The sequence below is a fragment of the Ciona robusta genome, chromosome 9 (assembly GCF_009617815.1).
Source record: "Ciona robusta chromosome 9, ASM961781v2".
Lineage (NCBI taxonomy): Eukaryota > Metazoa > Chordata > Ascidiacea > Phlebobranchia > Cionidae > Ciona > Ciona robusta.
Window position 1 is genome coordinate 3,859,989 of NC_143243.1, and position 7,687 is coordinate 3,867,675.

Sequence of the window (7,687 nt, forward strand, 5' to 3'; positions counted from 1 at the left end):
AAAAAAAAAAAAATTGTTGTAAAAACTAATGTTAAATATTTTTTTTTAATAAAAATTAATTTTTTTATTGTTTAAAACAAGTAACTTTACAGTTTTATTTAAAACATTTTTTTGAATTCCTTTGGGAAACATGAAAAAATTGATTTTTTTTTGTTTTTTTGCATAAAAATTGTAGTTGTACCATTATAAACTTAAAATTTTTTTAAAAAAAATTTGCAAAAAAAAAAAAATTTTTGTAATAACTAATGTTAAAAATTTTTTTTTAATAAAAATTAATTTTTTTATTGTTTAAAACAAGTAACTGTACAGTTTTATTTAAAACATTTTTTTGAATTCCTTTGGAAAACATGAAAAAATTGATTTTTTTTTGTTTTTTTGCATAAAAATTGTAGTTGTACCATTATAAACTTAAAATTTTTTTTAAAAAAATTTTGCAAAAAAAAAAAAAATTGTTGTAAAAACTAATGTTAAAAATTTTTTTTTAATAAAAATTAATTTTTTTATTGTTTAAAACAAGTAACTGTACAGTTTTATTTAAAACATTTTTTTGAATTCCTTTGGGAAACATGAAAAAAATGATTTTTTTTGTTTTTTTGCATAAAAATTGTAGTTGTACCATTATAAACTTAAAATTTTTTTAAAAAAATTTTGCAAAAAAAAAAAAAATTTTTGTAATAACTAATGTTAAAAATTTTTTTTTAATAAAAATTAATTTTTTTATTGTTTAAAACAAGTAACTGTACAGTTTTATTTAAAACATTTTTTTGAATTCCTTTGGGAAACATGAAAAAATTGATTTTTTTTTGTTTTTTTGCATAAAAATTGTAGTTGTATTATTATAAACTTAAAATTTTTTTAAAAAAATTTTGCAAAAAAAAAAAAAATTTTTGTAATAACTAATGTTAAAAATTTTTTTTTAATAAAAATTAATTTTTTTATTGTTTAAAACAAGTAACTGTACAGTTTTATTTAAAACATTTTTTTGAATTCCTTTGGAAAACATGAAAAAATTGATTTTTTTTTGTTTTTTTGCATAAAAATTGTAGTTGTACCATTATAAACTTAAAATTTTTTTTTAAAAATTTTGCAAAAAAAAAAAAAATTGTTGTAAAAACTAATGTTAAAAATTTTTTTTAATAAAAATTAATTTTTTTATTGTTTAAAACAAGTAACTGTACAGTTTTATTTAAAACATTTTTTTGAATTCCTTTGGGAAACATGAAAAAATTGATTTTTTTTTGTTTTTTTGCATAAAAATTGTAGTTGTACCATTATAAACTTAAAATTTTTTTAAAAAAATTTTGCAAAAAAAAAAAAAAATTTTTGTAATAACTAATGTTAAAAATTTTTTTTTAATAAAAATTAATTTTTTTTTGTTTAAAACAAGTAACTGTACAGTTTTATTTAAAACATTTTTTTGAATTCCTTTGGGAAACATGAAAAAATTGATTTTTTTTTGTTTTTTTGCATAAAAATTGTAGTTGTACCATTATAAACTTAAATTTTTTTTTTTTAAATTTTGCAAAAAAAAAAAAAATTGTTGTAAAAACTAATGTTAAAAATTTTTTTTTAATAAAAATTAATTTTTTTATTGTTTAAAACAAGTAACTGTACAGTTTTATTTAAAACATTTTTTTGAATTCCTTTAAGAAACATGAAAAAATTGATTTTTTTTTGTTTTTTTGCATAAAAATTGTAGTTGTACCATCATAAACTTAAAATTTTTTTAAAAAAATTTTGCAAAAAAAAAAAAAATTTTTGTAATATCTAATGTTAAAAATTTTTTTTTAATAAAAATTAATTTTTTTATTGTTTAAAACAAGTAACTGTACAGTTTTATTTAAAACATTTTTTTGAATTCCTTTGGGAAACATGAAAAAATTGATTTTTTTTTGTTTTTTTGCATAAAAATTGTAGTTGTACCATTATAAACTTAAAATTTTTTTTTAAAAATTTTGCAAAAAAAAAAAAAATTGTTGTAAAAACTAATGTTAAAAATTTTTTTTAATAAAAATTAATTTTTTTATTGTTTAAAACAAGTAACTGTACAGTTTTATTTAAAACATTTTTTTGAATTCCTTTGGGAAACATGAAAAAATTGATTTTTTTTTGTTTTTTTGCTCAAAAATTGTAGTTGTACCATTATAAACTTAAAATTTTTTTAAAAAAATTTTGCAAAAAAAAAAAAATTGTTGTAAAAACTAATGTTAAAAATTTTTTTTTAATAAAAATTAATTTTTTTATTGTTTAAAACAAGTAACTGTACAGTTTTATTTAAAACATTTTTTTGAATTCCTTTGGGAAACATGAAAAAATTGATTTTTTTTTTGTTTTTTTGCATAAAAATTGTAGTTGTACCATTATAAACTTAAAATTTTTTTAAAAAAATTTTGCAAAAAAAAAAAAAATTTTTGTAATAACTAATGTTAAAAATTTTTTTTTAATAAAAATTAATTTTTTTATTGTTTAAAACAAGTAACTGTACAGTTTTATTTAAAACATTTTTTTGAATTCCTTTGGGAAACATGAAAAAATTGATTTTTTTTTGTTTTTTTGCATAAAAATTGTAGTTGTACCATTATAAACTTAAAATTTTTTTAAAAAAATTTTGCAAAAAAAAAAAATTTTTGTAATAACTAATGTTAAAAATTTTTTTTTAATAAAAATTAATTTTTTTATTGTTTAAAACAAGTAACTGTACAGTTTTATTTAAAACATTTTTTTGAATTCCTTTGGGAAACATGAAAAAATTGATTTTTTTTTGTTTTTTTGCATAAAAATTGTAGTTGTACCATTATAAACTTAAAATTTTTTTAAAAAAATTTTGCAAAAAAAAAAAAAATTGTTGTAAAAACTAATGTTAAAAATTTTTTTTAATAAAAATTAATTTTTTTATTGTTTAAAACAAGTAACTGTACAGTTTTATTTAAAACATTTTTTTGAATTCCTTTGGGAAACATGAAAAAATTGATTTTTTTTTGTTTTTTTTGCATAAAAATTGTAGTTGTACCATTATAAACTTAAAATTTTTTTAAAAAAATTTTGCAAAAAAAAAAAAAAATTGTTGTAAAAACTAATGTTAAAAATTTTTTTTTAATAAAAATTAATTTTTTTATTGTTTAAAACAAGTAACTGTACAGTTTTATTTAAAACATTTTTTTGAATTCCTTTGGGAAACATGAAAAAATTGATTTTTTTTTGTTTTTTTGCATAAAAATTGTAGTTGTACCATTATAAACTTAAAATTTTTTAAAAAAATTTTGCAAAAAAAAAAAAAATTTTTGTAATAACTAATGTTAAAAATTTTTTTTTAATAAAAATTAATTTTTTTATTGTTTAAAACAAGTAACTGTACAGTTTTATTTAAAACATTTTTTTGAATTCCTTTGGAAAACATGAAAAAATTGATTTTTTTTTGTTTTTTTGCATAAAAATTGTAGTTGTACCATTATAAACTTAAAATTTTTTTTTAAAAATTTTGCAAAAAAAAAAAAAATTGTTGTAAAAACTAATGTTAAAAATTTTTTTTTAATAAAAATTAATTTTTTTATTGTTTAAAACAAGTAACTGTACAGTTTTATTTAAAACATTTTTTTGAATTCCTTTGGGAAACATGAAAAAATTGATTTTTTTTTGTTTTTTTGCATAAAAATTGTAGTTGTACCATTATAAACTTAAAATTTTTTTAAAAAAATTTTGCAAAAAAAAAAAAAAATTTTTGTAATAACTAATGTTAAAAATTTTTTTTTAATAAAAATTAATTTTTTTATTGTTTAAAACAAGTAACTGTACAGTTTTATTTAAAACATTTTTTTGAATTCCTTTGGGAAACATGAAAAAATTGATTTTTTTTTTGTTTTTTTGCATAAAAATTGTAGTTGTACCATTATAAACTTAAATTTTTTTTTTTTAAAATTTTGCAAAAAAAAAAAAAATTGTTGTAAAAACTAATGTTAAAAATTTTTTTTTAATAAAAATTAATTTTTTTATTGTTTAAAACAAGTAACTGTACAGTTTTATTTAAAACATTTTTTTGAATTCCTTTAAGAAACATGAAAAAATTGATTTTTTTTTGTTTTTTGCATAAAAATTGTAGTTGTACCATCATAAACTTAAAATTTTTTTAAAAAAATTTTGCAAAAAAAAAAAAAATTTTTGTAATAACTAATGTTAAAAATTTTTTTTAATAAAAATTAATTTTTTTATTGTTTAAAACAAGTAACTGTACAGTTTTATTTAAAACATTTTTTTGAATTCCTTTGGGAAACATGAAAAAATTGATTTTTTTTTGTTTTTTTGCATAAAAATTGTAGTTGTACCATTATAAACTTAAAATTTTTTTTTAAAAATTTTGCAAAAAAAAAAAAAAATTGTTGTAAAAACTAATGTTAAAAATTTTTTTTTAATAAAAATTAATTTTTTTATTGTTTAAAACAAGTAACTGTACAGTTTTATTTAAAACATTTTTTTGAATTCCTTTGGGAAACATGAAAAAATTGATTTTTTTTTGTTTTTTTGCTCAAAAATTGTAGTTGTACCATTATAAACTTAAAATTTTTTTAAAAAAATTTTGCAAAAAAAAAAAAAATTGTTGTAAAAACTAATGTTAAAAATTTTTTTTTAATAAAAATTAATTTTTTTATTGTTTAAAACAAGTAACTGTACAGTTTTATTTAAAACATTTTTTTGAATTCCTTTGGGAAACATGAAAAAATTGATTTTTTTTTTTGTTTTTTTGCATAAAAATTGTAGTTGTACCATTATAAACTTAAAATTTTTTTAAAAAAATTTTGCAAAAAAAAAAAAATTTTTGTAATAACTAATGTTAAAAATTTTTTTTAATAAAAATTAATTTTTTTATTGTTTAAAACAAGTAACTGTACAGTTTTATTTAAAACATTTTTTTGAATTCTTTGGGAAACATGAAAAAATTGATTTTTTTTTGTTTTTTTGCATAAAAATTGTAGTTGTACCATTATAAACTTAAAATTTTTTTAAAAAAATTTTGCAAAAAAAAAAAAAATTTTTGTAATAACTAATGTTAAAAATTTTTTTTTAATAAAAATTAATTTTTTTATTGTTTAAAACAAGTAACTGTACAGTTTTATTTAAAACATTTTTTTGAATTCCTTTGGGAAACATGAAAAAATTGATTTTTTTTTGTTTTTTTGCATAAAAATTGTAGTTGTACCATTATAAACTTAAAATTTTTTTAAAAAAATTTGCAAAAAAAAAAAAAATTGTTGTAAAAACTAATGTTAAAAATTTTTTTTAATAAAAATTAATTTTTTTATTGTTTAAAACAAGTAACTGTACAGTTTTATTTAAAACATTTTTTTGAATTCCTTTGGGAAACATGAAAAAATTGATTTTTTTTTGTTTTTTTGCATAAAAATTGTAGTTGTACCATTATAAACTTAAAATTTTTTTAAAAAAATTTTGCAAAAAAAAAAAAAATTGTTGTAAAAACTAATGTTAAAAATTTTTTTTAATAAAAATTAATTTTTTTATTGTTTAAAACAAGTAACTGTACAGTTTTATTTAAAACATTTTTTTGAATTCCTTTGGGAAACATGAAAAAATTGATTTTTTTTGTTTTTTTGCATAAAAATTGTAGTTGTACCATTATAAACTTAAAATTTTTTTAAAAAAATTTTGCAAAAAAAAAAAAATTTTTGTAATAACTAATGTTAAAAATTTTTTTTTAATAAAAATTAATTTTTTCATTGTTTAAAACAAGTAACTGTACAGTTTTATTTAAAACATTTTTTTGAATTCCTTTGGGAAACATGAAAAAATTGATTTTTTTTTGTTTTTTTTGCATAAAAATTGTAGTTGTACCATTATAAACTTAAAATTTTTTTAAAAAAAATTTTTGCAAAAAAAAAAAAAATTTTTGTAATAACTAATGTTAAAAATTTTTTTTTAAAAAAAATTAATTTTTTTATTGTTTAAAACAAGTAACTGTACAGTTTTATTTAAAACATTTTTTTGAATTCCTTTGGGAAACATGAAAAAATTGATTTTTTTTTGTTTTTTTGCATAAAAATTGTAGTTGTACCATTATAAACTTAAAATTTTTTTTTAAAAATTTTGCAAAAAAAAAAAAAAATTGTTGTAAAAACTAATGTTAAATATTTTTTTTAATAAAAATTAATTTTTTTATTGTTTAAAACAAGTAACTTTACAGTTTTATTTAAAACATTTTTTTGAATTCCTTTGGGAAACATGAAAAAATTGATTTTTTTTTGTTTTTTTTGCATAAAAATTGTAGTTGTACCATTATAAACTTAAAATTTTTTAAAAAAAATTTGCAAAAAAAAAAAAAATTTTTGTAATAACTAATGTTAAAATTTTTTTTTAATAAAAATTAATTTTTTTATTGTTTAAAACAAGTAACTGTACAGTTTTATTTAAAACATTTTTTTGAATTCCTTTGGAAACATGAAAAAATTGATTTTTTTTTGTTTTTTTGCATAAAAATTGTAGTTGTACCATTATAAACTTAAAATTTTTTTAAAAAAATTTTGCAAAAAAAAAAAAAAATTGTTGTAAAAACTAATGTTAAAAATTTTTTTTTAATAAAAATTAATTTTTTTATTGTTTAAAACAAGTAACTGTACAGTTTTATTTAAAACATTTTTTTGAATTCCTTTGGGAAACATGAAAAAAATGATTTTTTTTGTTTTTTTGCATAAAAATTGTAGTTGTACCATTATAAACTTAAAATTTTTTTAAAAAATTTTGCAAAAAAAAAAAAATTTTTGTAATAACTAATGTTAAAAATTTTTTTTTAATAAAAATTAATTTTTTTATTGTTTAAAACAAGTAACTGTACAGTTTTATTTAAAAACATTTTTTTGAATTCCTTTGGGAAACATGAAAAAATTGATTTTTTTTTGTTTTTTTGCATAAAAATTGTAGTTGTATTATTATAAACTTAAAATTTTTTTAAAAAAATTTTGCAAAAAAAAAAAAAATTTTTTGTAATAACTAATGTTAAAAATTTTTTTTAATAAAAATTAATTTTTTTATTGTTTAAAACAAGTAACTGTACAGTTTTATTTAAAACATTTTTTTGAATTCCTTTGGAAAACATGAAAAAATTGATTTTTTTTTGTTTTTTTGCATAAAAATTGTAGTTGTACCATTATAAACTTAAAATTTTTTTTTTAAAATTTTGCAAAAAAAAAAAAAATTGTTGTAAAAACTAATGTTAAAAATTTTTTTTAATAAAAATTAATTTTTTTATTGTTTAAAACAAGTAACTGTACAGTTTTATTTAAAACATTTTTTTTGAATTCCTTTGGGAAACATGAAAAAATTGATTTTTTTTTGTTTTTTTGCATAAAAATTGTAGTTGTACCATTATAAACTAAAATTTTTTTAAAAAATTTTGCAAAAAAAAAAAAAAATTTTGTAATAACTAATGTTAAAAATTTTTTTTTAATAAAAATTAATTTTTTTATTGTTTAAAACAAGTAACTGTACAGTTTTATTTAAAACATTTTTTTGAATTCCTTTGGGAAACATGAAAAAAATTGATTTTTTTTTGTTTTTTTTGCATAAAAATTGTAGTTGTACCATTATAAACTTAAATTTTTTTTTTTAAAAATTTTGCAAAAAAAAAAAAAATTGTTGTAAAAACTAATGTTAAAAATTTTTTTTTAATAAAAATTAATTTTTT